The 14,093-nt window shown below is 35.6% G+C and overlaps 1 protein-coding gene across 1 annotated transcript in view; it reads left to right on the top strand.

Annotated features, from left to right (window-relative positions):
- Positions 1-14,093, top strand: part of LOC143203374 (uncharacterized) — an 89,984-nt gene that overhangs the window by 34,341 nt on the left and 41,550 nt on the right. The window contains exon 2 of the mRNA XM_076415484.1: positions 4,549-4,585. The gene's annotated coding sequence lies outside the window, so the exon portion shown is untranslated. The remainder of the gene's footprint in view (positions 1-4,548; positions 4,586-14,093) is intronic.

Consider the following 14,093-nt stretch of genomic DNA (forward strand, 5'->3'; position numbering starts at 1 on the left):
AGTTAGGCGGCGCGGGAACGATTTTACCGGTTTCTCGTAATTTATTTCTCGTTGTTTTCGTAAATATAGCGAGAGGCACGCCACAGCTGATGAGCTATTTCTCAGGCAGCGGCTATTTGCGGTCGCGTCGCCCGAAATAGACCGCGCCGCTCACTCTTCGACGGCGGGGAGCAGGGGGGTAGCGAGTAACCACCGCCGCCGCCGCCGCCGCCACCGTGGCCGCAGAGGCGCGTGATTTTTGACCGGATTCCGACGCGTTTTTTGGCATCCGCGCTCACCAGGTGGCCGTACGGTACGAAAAATTGAATATCGGCGTCATAGGTGTCGCCCGTCGATGCCGCGTCCGCGTCAGCCGACGTCAAAGCGCCCGAAAACGGTTTCGCGTCCAGTCTTTTAACATACCTGGCATTTTTTCCTGAATACAGTTCAATCACGAATAGTTTAACATGTTTATTGAGCATGATTCCCGTGATTTGTTTTCATTCTGATTTGCTACGGTTTTAAAATTGTTAAAGTACTTATTCTACGATAGACACTTCAGGCTTAACATCTATGTCACTGTTTTTAATTTGCACTGGGTCTTATTAGTAACGTGACTGAACTAGATCAAATGGTTTTACTCTCTTTAATGTTCTGACTAAGCCATTGTTATCTAGGAGCTGAGGAACCTCAACATTGATGTACTGATGGAACCTCTGTTTATGTCTTTGGACATAGTCCTTAATAACTTTATCCTCAGCATCTACCTCTAAGTCCTAATCTATATTGTCGTTTTGAATGTCCCACGAAGCATCAACAATACCTCACAATACCTATTGCTGACTGACTAGCTGGTACAACCCCAGTGTTGAACGCCATCAGTCCACACTGGTCACAAGATTTGTAGGTATAGTTAAAGCTTAATATATACTGACGGGGCTACCTACTAACCAGTATACTTTTTTGAAATACAACTTGAGTTCTTCAAACTCTTTCTTAACATGTGGGTTCCACCTGAATTTAACATCAAGGATCGTGGCAAAATATATGGCTGTATATCCATACGAACTGGTATATATACTAGCTTGTGTTTGATTCTTTTGTTAATGAAACCAATAAGCAGTGATTTTATGGCTTCAAGAACTGGACGCTGTTGAGTTTGGCTGTTGTTCAAAGGTGATATTTAGAACAGATCTACATGTTTTTCCACGACATCATCTTAGATATTAAGTTATTCGTTTAAGATCAATTCACAGTTGAGATAAAAATACACAGCCGCAGATTACAATGGTTTGAACATGACTATCGGATTAAAGGTGATGGAATGCCTCACAGGATTCTGTAATCCAATCGGCCTCGTCGAGGGAAGACACAGGGTAGCGAATAGCTCTGACAAAGACATCGATCAAGATCGTAGAAACCGATTTGAAGTATAGAAGACAGACATTAGGAGAACAGGTTTTACTTAGTAGGAACTTAGTGAACTTATTGCTGGAGAAGTAAACACTCTCTCGAGTGATTATTTCCAAATATTTCATGAAATATTTCAAATAATTTGATGTTGATATACATTTATATTTTATTTAAAAAGGATATTTAAAAATAATGGGAAACAGTATATAGAATGGTGCTAATCACAATCTTCGCATAAGATTAAAATTTGCAATCAATCATCATTAACTAGTTTTCTAAGGTTGGAGGTGGTGAAGATTAGAACGTCCTCATCCACTGCATTTGAATCCTACTGTAGAGGATATTTAAATATAATCGAAAACAAGACGCAAAAAGTTAAAATACTGCAGTAAACCTTATCGTAAAATTACAACCTTTAATCAATCATTCCTAACTAGATCTTGTTAGTTTAGAGGTTGAGAAAATTCAAGTTAACCAACTTGTCCTAAGATCAAAGATATTAGTTTACTAGTTAATTATGCGGGCTGCTTGGGCTTATGGAGCGCAAATATGGAGATGCACTATGGCGTCAAACCAACTAGTAATCCAACGCTGCCCAAGCAAAGTTCCTAAATTAATTGCAAATGCCTGTCGCTGCGTAACCAACGAGAAACTGCACGATGCCCTCGAAATCAAATGATTTTACGAGGTTATCCATAATTTCGTTTTAAAACATGAAGAAGGTTACTAAATTACAGCAACGCGGTAGCAATGTAGCTACTGGGCAACACGCAGGAAATCAGAAGATAAAAGTAAACCAAACCAGACGAACTTGTACAGTGTATAAGTGTTATTTTTATTCTAATTTGGGAAATACACGCCTACTGAGATATTCACACTCATATAGCTTGAGTATTGATGCAAGTACAACATAATAGGATAGAATAATAGTAATATATTAATTTGTAAATGAGATGTAATAAAATGAAAACCGTGGTAATGAGTATGGTAATAAATAATATCAACGCACTGGAGTCAAAAATGCATTCAGAACCATTCGAGCCTCCCGTAACAAATCTTCAATCAAAATTGAACACATTTATTTTTTGAAATACAAAATGTTCCTGCTGATTGTTTGAATTGGTCAAATATCAACTGAAAGCATGTACCTGATATTATATACGTATTAAACATTCAGAACCATTTGAGCCCTCCCGTAACAAATGTTCAATCAAAATTGAACACCTTTAATTTTTTTGAAATACAAAATGTTCCTATTGATTGTTTTAACTGATCAGATTTCGATTGAAATCATGTACCTGATATTATGTACGTATTAAACATTATTTTTGAAATACAATTAATATAACATAACGGCCTCGGGAATTCTTACAACTGTTAACTATTTATCGTAGATTACACCCATGCGCTCGGCCGCCATCGAATGCCACCGCCTGTCGAAGCGACTTTTCTTGGAATGAAAATCCGAAAAATTCACGACTCCGAATCGTTTTCCGGCATCCACTATGAATGTTTCATCACGGAGATACCATATAAATACGGAGATACGCGCAACGGTACCCGGGGCCCGCAGCGAAAATATGAATTATCAAACGTATAAAGTTTTCCGGCTTTTTTCCGTCCCGTCGAAATATTCGAAATAAAAATTTTATTCCGCAGGGTGGGGCCTGCCCGTCGTATATGGCGACGACCGGATGAAAATCCATTAATATTCGATCGGATCGTATCTCCAATTTTCACGTTTCGTAAACAATATTGTCTATGTTAACTTAAACTTAACACTTGAAAGGTTTTAATGGGTTTTCATGTTAGTACTGTCGAGATAAAACAAACAAAACACAAATAAATCATTTAATTACAAGATCATATATGAATTATAATCCATAGGGAGGTTGGGCAATACACTAAAGTGATTATGGAAATTAAGTTGGTTCAAAACAATCTTCTTTTGTTGGAGCAAACAAGAAATCTTGAACAGAATTGATATTACGTAAATAATACGTAAACGGCGTTATCTATCAGAGAAAACAAGAAGTATCAATATAAACAATTGTTAAACGACCTAACCTAAATGTTAAATTCGCTATTTTTTACTTTTCTCAATATAAAATAATAGTTTTCCACCTAATCATTCTGGGTATGACACTTTTGTTGTTGGATTTTAAGAAGAATAGATTTACGAATGATACGATGAATTTTACGATGATGTTACTCTATCCTTTCCCAACTATCAGTGTTGTTTTCAACGATGTACGAGTGCTTTTTGAGTGTGATTTTGATGTGAGTGTCCAGGAACGTCCTGAAGGACCAACAAAGTTTGCAGAGAGGTATTTCAATACTTATTGGTCGAAAATATAGGCATTTACATGCGATGGGAAAGGTCCAAAAAGAACAAAAGGTTGCATTTGATGGTGGTTGCATGGCAAAAAAGAAGTTTTTTTGTAGTGACTGGCGATGAAAAGTGACATGAGTTAGTCCAAAAGAATCATCCACCTCGATACCAAAGCAGCTTGCTTAAACTTGTAATTAATTAACAATAATACATATCGAAATTTATCGATTTAGTGAAGCTCTGAGGATGAAGTAGAAATTATTACGAAACTTTGACGGAGATACGGGGGAATTTTGGTTCCTGTTGTTGGGAATTAATCTCTTCAATGCACAATCCTCAGTTGGGGGCTGTAGACGTCCAAGCTCACCCACCAGAACGACACAAACCGAACAGAACACCATTAATAATTCATAACACACATCCTAATATCCATAAAGCCGATGTAATACCTGCTTAAAATATTCCAGATGGTTCGAAGAAGATTACCTGATTTATTTCTAGGGCAATAAAACGAGTAATAAAATCAACGAGGCCCGGTATTTCGTCATTATTAAATCTTTAATTGCAGTTAAGCCCTTATTATTAATTAAAAGATCGTATTCGTAAGATTTCGGTGAATACAATCGCTATGGAGATATTTAATTCTCCGCAAAATCAAATTCAACTGTTGACTAATGAGCCGTATCTATAAAACAATGATGAATTTGACTTTCTTGAAAAAACAGCGATAATAACGAGAATTTTGTTAAAACAAAATTTCGCCTTCGCCATTTTTGACTATAAACAATCTTTACCTGCATTAATGGATTTTTTTCTGTTTCTAGGTTCGGCAAGCGTATCTCGATACGTCTAAACTTGGAGGTAAGTCCAACGGCCGATGTCATCGGCTTGAAACGTCTGTTTTTGGCCGTTGTTTCATTTAAATGAAACTTATGTTCGGGCGTGTAGGCGACCCACACGGCTGTCATCCGAAATAATAAGCTCTATCATTTTCTGTCAAAAAGCGACACGTCGCGTATTTGTAAAGACGACGAGCGGGATGCCCGGCTCTCGGTAATACCCGCGGAGGCCCCGTGTTCCTCCTCGTGGTGGTTCTTATTATAGTTCATTCAGGACTGTCCCCAAAGATGATTTGGTGATTATTTTGTGAACTATGACGTTCGTCGTTTGTCTCTCGTCGCATATAACAACTTGTTACGCGTGTTGAAATATGCATACACGTTTTGGAGGCGCGAAAATACATAATCCACGTTCTACGCAGATGAAAAATGTAGTACAAGTTTATCGTCACATTTTCTATATCTAATGAATACCAATAAGTGCTATGAAATGAATTGAAAATTTGAGCAAAATATGAAACTACAGTCCTAAAGACCAAAACTGAAAAATATAATGAGAATTTGGTGAACTATATATAGACACGCAATAAAACTATTCATTTATAAGTCTATTGTATCTTAATTGATGCCGTTCATCCGAACATTGTTCTAAATAAGATTAAAATATAGAGAAACAGTTTAGTGAGGTCATTTTTTATATCTATATTCAATATTGATTAGTTCTATGTCTGGGTAATGGGTATAGCAAAACCGCCAGAATAATATATCAAAACAGGATTAGAACTGAGAAAGATAATGAAAGTTTCTGTTCTGAAAAATTTGTATTTTCATTAAGTTACTCTTTGCAGAACATCCCCATAATTGAACTCCGTATGCCCTGTATTTGCCTTAGTATGTTTCAGTATTTGCTTATATAATAACAATTTTTATGTAGCGATAATCCTGATTTTCTCCCAATTAGCCAATACATTTTCCTATATTTCAATTCCAGTTTTTTCTTTTCTTTTTTGTATGTTCCTTCCAGCGAAGTTTTACATCAAGATTGATTCCGAAATATTTAGCGTTGTTGCTATATAGAATGACGTGCACACATTTACACACACATTATTTTATTTTACACACGCACATTTATTTTCGTTAATTTTTATTTTCCAAGCTTGTGTCCAATTATTTATATTGTCACTTGCCTGTTGTAATTTTCGTGTGGCTTCTTCACTATTGTCTCCGACAGCTATAACCGCAGAATCACCAGCAAACGTAGCCATCGTAATATTCTCCGTTTGTGATATATCACAAGTGTATAGTAGATAAAGCATTGGCCCCAGTACAATTCCTTGTGGTACACCTGCTTTAGCTTCTTTTGTATACTATTGTAGAGTAAGCTTCTTCTTGTTTATTATGGAAATCTAAACATTCTAGCTGTAATGTACGATTTTGGTAGTTCGGTGTATTGTTTTGGTAAGATTTTCTGTAGTTTATGAACAAGCCCTTCATGCCAAACCTTATAGAAGGCTTGTGCTACATCTGAGAATATGGCTGAGCATACTTTTTTACTTTCCTAGGCTTTTTCAATAACATCTGTTATTCTATGGACCTGGTTAATTGTTGAATGCTTGTTTATAAACCCAAACTGGTGTGTTGGTATTGAGTTTAATTTTTTCTCGCTATGAAGGATTACAACTGAAAAAGAAAATGAGAATTTGGGGTACTGTATATAGATGTTTTAACACGCAATCAAACCATACATTTATAAGTTTATTATAATTTAATTGATGCTGTTCATCCGAAATTTGTTGTAAATAATATTAAAACATAGAGAAACAGTTTAGTGTAGATTTTTTTCAATTTTGTTGAGAATAAACGTTCTTGTGAGGAAGAAGAGGTCATTGTTAATATATATATATATATATATATATATATATATATATATATATATATATATATATATATATATATATATATATATTCAATTTCGATTGGTTCTATGTCAGGGTAATGGGTATGCAAAACTGCCAGAATAATATCAATAAAAACTAAGATTACAACTAAAAGAGATAATGAAAGTTTGGTCTACTATATATAGATGTTTTAACATGCAATCGTACCATTAATTTTTAAGTTTATGGTATCTTAATTTGTGCAGTTCGTCCAATACGTATTCTAGATAAGATAAAACATAGAGAAACAGTTTAGTGGAGATGTTTTTCCATTTTGTTGAGAATTAAGGCTTTTGTTCCGATGAAGAGATCATTATTGATATATATCCTTGACAAGATGTTGTTTAGATGTGAAGACCATAGAATTTTTTTCAACACCTATTAACAGAAAGTAGACTTCTAATGGTTAGCGACCATATATTGAGCGAGCGGGCGTGTAAACACTATATGTACCTGGATAACGATCGCGGACGTGCGTCAATGTCGGGAATCCGCGCCATATTTTCGTCTTTTGACGTTTCGGTTGAACGGCAACGTCTGGCCCCACGGCAGACGGGTATTTACGCGTTCCCATTATATCCGCGATCGGACGTTTGTCATGTCAAATTGCGTGAGAACAGCGCGAGACTCAAAAACCGCCATCGTACGTTCGTACGTACGTACGTATGTACCGCATACCTAGATTTTATAAATAAAGCCACATATTAACCCACATATCTTAATTTGCATACCGCAAAAAACTACCGGTCGCTATTTTATTAAAATGGCTGCCAGATTTCATTTGCATTTACCCAAGATCGGAGCCAACTGAGACTTATCGTAACAGCTTTGACCATAGTTTACTATCGCGAGATTTTTAATGCCTGTTGGAGCTTTATACTGACATTTTAATAAAGAACCGTGACTTAATTTTCAAGGATTTTTATATATTCAACGCTTTATCGTGAATTCAGCTAATTCAGACTTGCAACCATAGTTTAGTTTCGTTTCTTCGTTGTGTCTATAGCAGCTTTTATATAGAACCGTGACTGAATCGGTCCAAATGGAACTAGCTGTAACATATTTAATCACACTTTTCGTGTTTCATAGTGCCTGTTACAGATTTCTAAAGAATAAAAAGTTTTCAATTAGAATTTTATAACTTTGGTACTGATGACTTTGGGGACTGGTACTTGATATTTAAGAAGTTTCCTATAATATACGTTTTACTGCGAATTCTGATTTTTATAACGTATTTAACCATAATTTAGATTCGCATCTTTTGTAATGTTTATTAAAACTTTGAAATAAGTTTTATACTTAGGAGTTTTTAAGGAACTGTGACTTAGTTTTCATGGATATATTGGGAAATTAAGGCTTTTACATCTACAAATATTCAATGTCTTATTAACAGTGTTAAAACTTGTCATAACAGCTTTAATCATAATTTAGCATTGCTTCATATGCAATTACAATTAACAGTTTTAGGTAATAGAGAGCTATATAGTAAGCAACAGATATATATATATATATATATATATATATATATATATATATATATATATAGATTTATTGATTACGTAGCGAGTAGCATTGTTAATTAATCAGTGTAACTCCATATTTACACCACATAAACCTAAATAGGCTGATTAATACATCAATCAACACAGTTCTAGGACTAAAACTTCTTAGACAATTGTATCGAAATAATAACTTCTGAAACGTCACTGCCTGTTCTTTTTAAAATTTAAAGAAATAATTTTTCGGTTGGTATTTTTTTTGTTGGTAATTTGATGCTCTTAAATCTAATAATTTCTGAGGAGGTTGAAGTGTCCCAGATAATGTATCATCCGCTATAGTATCTGTTTTCTATACTTGAATTAAATATAGATCAAAATGAAACAATATAAAGATAATCGTACCCCTCCGAATATGAGATTATTAGAGATCTATCGCGACCGAATCAATTTCAGTTCCTTTTATCTTCGTTAAAGCACGTTCCCGGTTACCCGTTCGTGTGGCTTCGCGTTTAGTAACTGGATCGATGTTTTATGTATGAACTGGCGACGTACGGATAGAGATGATCACAGATTCGGGCCCGATTAATACATATGAAGCAGGAGGCGAAGCCCGGACGAAGAACGACGAGGGAAAAGGGAAAACAAGAGAAAAAAACGGTCGCATCTAATAAATTCACGAGCTACCGCGACTGTCGACGAATATACGGAGTTAATGGAAGCGGCGATGCTGCGTGGGCGCGCGAAACTGACAGCGGGACGCGTCAAAATTGGATTTTTGTCTTGGGACGCATTTGGATCGACGAATGGAAGATGTCATAGGAATGTCCGGCGTTATTTTAGCTCGGTGTTCCTGCTACCAATGACTAATTGCAAAATAACGTTGGGTTCGACGAGATTTTGAGTGAAATGTTATCGTTTTGGATAACACATGGACTTGAAAGTCAAAATTTCGCGAGATTCGACATATTGGTACATTTTCTTTGGCTTTCGTGCATAAATTTTGTTTCAGTCGTTAAAGTTAGCTCAGTTAAAGATCGTTACAGTTTTGGGGTAAATTAGATGGCTCGGTGAATGGAGGTAAAACGAAATGAAACAGTGGGGTTTACATTATGTGACCGTTTTTTATTGAAGTAATATAAAAATCTGGAAAATACAAAATTGATAAAACGGATGGCAGCGGTGTTACCTGGAGACGAGGCTTGGGCAGTCGATGGTGGCACGTCTAAACCCAACGATGGTCGGGTACTGCATGAGTGGAAATACCCGTCAATAACATCCCAGATAAAAGTCTCGGGTTTACCAGCTATTCGTTATCGGGTTCTAGTTGGCGCTACTGGCACCCCGTCCGTGTTCAACATCTGGAATTATATTTCTGGGTATTTTGTAGACCATTATTCCACGATGTAAAAATCGACATGCCTCAAGGTCGCAAATAAAAATACGAAATTGTATGAAAAATATATCAAATACAAAATACTGATATACCAAACAAAATGTGCTGCATGAAAAGGGCTTTGAAACATATGATAAATCGAAACGGTTGTGGTTGGTACGTTTGTTGATATCTTCCGGTCCTACAGATACCGTTGCTTCATCGTCGCTTTGGCATTTGAATGTGGTCCATCGACGACGTTGAAAACAAGCTATTTTTCGGACAGGGCCCCAGTAATCGACGCTGTGGGAGGATCGATTGTTCGTCGACGTGGTAGCTTATTTTCTTCGACGCCGAGACGTCGTTAATTTTGGTACCTCGGCGAAGATATGACGAGTCTACGGTGACTGCACTAATTCAGAAAAAAACAAATAACGACGGTACCGACCGAAGCTGCCCAAAGCCTTTCAAATCAAAATGTCTGCCATTATGACGGAGACGGCGAGAGAAGGAAGACATTATCATTTAAACATAGCGCCGAAAGATATGTTTAGCCGAGACGCCGATGATTAAACAGTGACGTAGAAAATCTCTAAGAGTTCAAAAGATTATGAAAGAAATAAAATTTGCACAAAAAAATTAAAATAAAAATGAATTGGAACTCCACTGTTAAATTAGATGATTTTATTTTATTTTTCTTTATATTAACTTAAATCTAGGTATATATCTTAGTGACTGGAGGACCAATCGGCCCTACCTTAGTCTCTGCTATAATAATGTTTATTTACTAACACTCCTGTTTTTCTATTAAATTCATCTCACTACACTCTACAAGATCAAATGGTTTGATCCTTTTGAGTCTGTGTCTTTTTCTGGTGTTATCTATTCAGTTCATCATTCGTAATACTTTGATCTCTCCTTGCAATTCTCTTAGTTTTCGGAGTGACAGTGTGTAACTGAAAGTCTCGGTGTAAGTAATCAAACTTTTAAAGTAGTTGTATGGGTTTAAATACTTGCCTGTATAATAGCAATTTATTATGTACTGTTAATTATAATTTTATTACAATTAACGAATACATTTTCTTATATTTGAACTCCTAATTTGAAGTTTTGCATCAAGATTTATTCCGATACCTTGTATAAGATAAAAAAACTGATATTTGTTCTTTAATTTTTTTTTTCGTATATGTTTAAAAGAGAGTCTTAAATGATTACTGTGGAACTAACGATATTGCAGGCTCAGAGAGTGCAAGCAGGAATAATTAGCGAAAAGTATTTCGGTCCGTGACCATTTACTTTCATTACAATGTTACTGGCGGGTCAGCTTCCTGATGGTAACCGCGCAAAACCGAATGATAAATTACGAATAACTATATTAGCTCCCGCAAATGACTACTTTTAATGCTCCACTCCGAAAACATGACAAGAACAAAGCGATCGCAGATCGTACCGGATGATAGTCAGCGCTCTCGGCCGTTCTGCCCGTTGTTCTCCTTGTCGCGGCGACGGTAGTGTACCTGGAGGTCTTCATCGATGACCATCGCGACTACGGTTTATTGACAACTTCATCAGCTATCATCGTTTTGTGTTCGAGTTGTTAGTTAGTATTTTACTGAATAATTTTTTTTAATTACATCTTACATTAAATATGCTTGATACAACTTCAAGGGTGATATACATTATATTCTTCTGGGGGCCACTTAGGAGGGGTAAATATACATATTTGGAAGTACTTCAGTCAAAGAGTACTTCAAGTTCGCTAGTACGGTATTGGAGTGGATGGTGATTACTCTGACACCGAAATGTATGTGTTAATGTTAATCTAACCACCAGGAAAGCGTTAAAATGGACACGTGACATAACGAGAGGATATCACAACGTGTGACTTGTTCGCAATGAAAAACACCCAGACGACAGCATCGCCGAGTCCCATTCGAATGCGGGACGGTCGCTGTTTGTTCATGACATTCATTGAAGAAAAATTTGCAATTACAATGGGCGGTCGATCCATATTTAAAAAGCAAATCGCCGATATGAAGGGGCATGTAGGTGTCAGGGGCCATCGATTCCTCACAAACTTAATCTATGTATCTGGCTTGGCGCGCATTTACATAATACACAGGGCGTTTTGCGACGATATTTTATTGGCTGGCGGATGCTTCACGGCTAGATTCGCGAATTTTTATCGCTGGTTATATAATACAATTATTGTGTACTACCTTTTGGCTTCATACCTTTACCTATATTTAATTGGGTTCTTAGTAATAAAATGTTGCGCTCCTGAATCGCTAGAGGGCGTATACCAAGCGGGAAATTGGAAAACATATTTTATTTGAATATTAACACACAAAAAATAACAAATATGAATAGATGAATGATACAAATATATATATAGAAATGTTTATTCTTTAAGATATTAAATATAATGTATGCAAATCATAGCCCCTTTCGTTATGAAAATATAGATAAAATGTCCCTTTGAAACTCTTTTGATTCTTCTCATCCGCCAAAATAAACAACACTTATTTGTTATTCTTCTTATTTCAATGTCCTGTTAAGGAGGCTTCAGACAATTAATTATATTTAAAACTAGCGACCCGTCGCGGCTTCGCACGGGTGCAATGCTGATACTAAATTAAATACACTACAGAAAAAATATGAACGTTGTATATAAAAACATAGCGGCCCGCTCCGACTTTGCACGGGCATAAAATATATATGCCTATGTCACTCAATGAAAACATGATTAAAATCGATCCAGTATTTTTGGTTCATTCATTACTGCCCTTGGCCTGCACGCATTAAATCTGCATGCTATCTTTGGAATATCTAAATTCATACAATTTTTGTTACATTACACATTTTTAAACGCAAATTTTAAATTTGTAATATCTCCGAAAATATTTGTTTAATTTACATGCTGTAAGGAACCATATTGATCTATATTAATTGCACACTGTATTTAAGGTACTTAATTCGATAAGGATTAATGCCGTATTGCTTAAAATAGCTTCGTAAATAAGCCATTTTCTCACGTAAAAAGTAAACAATAAAAATGGTTAATGTGGGTTATCCCTAAAAGATAAACATATACCATCGCGGACTTTTTTGTAGATCTTTTTATGGTGTACAATACTGTAGTACATTAATTTGATCTAACTCGTAGGGTTAGGCAGCGTTTTTGCTAATTGCTAAATAAGCCTAAAAAAAATAGGTTAATTTACGACATCACGTTAGAAACCTCTAAAATTAGCAATGTTGCCTTAGTACATTATGCATGTATTATACATATAAACCTTCCTCTTGAATCACTCTATCTATTGAAAAAAACCGCATCAAAATCCGTTGCGTAGTTTTAAAGATTTAAGCGCACATAGGGATATAGGGACAGAAAAGGCGACTTTGTTTTATACTATGTAGTGATTACTAGCATTTGCTGACATAAAATATGGTTTCAATTTCGTGATTCCAATTTCTTTTGCCCCAACTTTTATGAGCTAAGCTTTACAATCTCGTCTAGGTTGGTCAGCTAAACCAAGAGAATTTAACTGACATGGGATATTGGGAAAAATAACGTGTAGTGAACTAAGATCCACAAATAAGGAAATCTAAAAAATGGATCAAAATTTAAAAAGGATGAATAGATGATCATGTCATATTTATCTGTGCTGTCAGTACAAATTCCAATTGCACTTAAATGGCACCACCGAAATTGCTTTTTTTGTACTGAATATTCTGTGTGAAAGATATAAATTACTAATAATTGTTACCAGAATAGGTTACGTCCTACTTGGACTTGTCAGTCAACATTATTGAATGGTCACCTTTCTTCAACAGTTTCATGTTTTTTAGCGATCTTAAGCAATTTATATGGTTTGATGGATGACTGGTTCAGTTATAAATATATATTAATCACACATAATATGTTTTAACTTCGGTACAAATGCGTAATAATTTGGCGGATGTTCTAATTAACCCAGGAAGGTGTTCTTGATATAATTATCATAAATAATGGCTACTAGAAAACGTTCTAGATTACAGTATCCATTTCATCGTTATCCAGTGTACTTGTTGTAGCTATAATCCGAACTTGTCGAAAGATAATGGAGAACCGGCCTCATCCGGAGCCATTATTCATAGCGCAGGAAATTTGCGAACGCAGCTCGATCGGTATTTAGCGATATTTTATTGGCTCTTCGACTGCGGCCTGTATAAAGTCATAAACCATTGCATTTCGTACGTGTGCGGTGTTATTTTAGTGGTACTGATCACGTGAAGCCATACGTTAAATGAACTGTTGACAAGGGTTGCCCGCAAAACAGTTGCGCTCTACGTTATAATTTCTGACAGTAGTCTAAAAGTGGAGAATCATGGCATGCGCATAAGAATCTGAATATACAACGTTGCCAGTTCTTGAAAAGCATAAGTACATTTGAAGAACGATATATATTCTCCCATTTAGAAATTAGTCTAAAAATTACCTTGAAAGTGAAGTTCAAATTTAATTGTGTTTATTGGTGGTACAATATTCATCTTCTATAATGTAATAAATGTAATATTTAGAATCTTTTATAAACATATTTTATTTTAAAAGGAAAAAGATAAATAAAAAAATACGTAAGACAAGAAATATCATTTATTTATCAATATATAAAAACAAAAGCATCCATCTATTTTTGCACCGCACTAAAAATACCTTAATTGCTTAATTTTAATACTGTG

The sequence above is a fragment of the Rhynchophorus ferrugineus genome, unplaced genomic scaffold, assembly GCF_030347505.1.
Source record: "Rhynchophorus ferrugineus isolate W39M unplaced genomic scaffold, kcgeb_rfMv2 rfM10, whole genome shotgun sequence".
Classification (NCBI taxonomy): Eukaryota; Metazoa; Arthropoda; class Insecta; order Coleoptera; family Curculionidae; genus Rhynchophorus; species Rhynchophorus ferrugineus.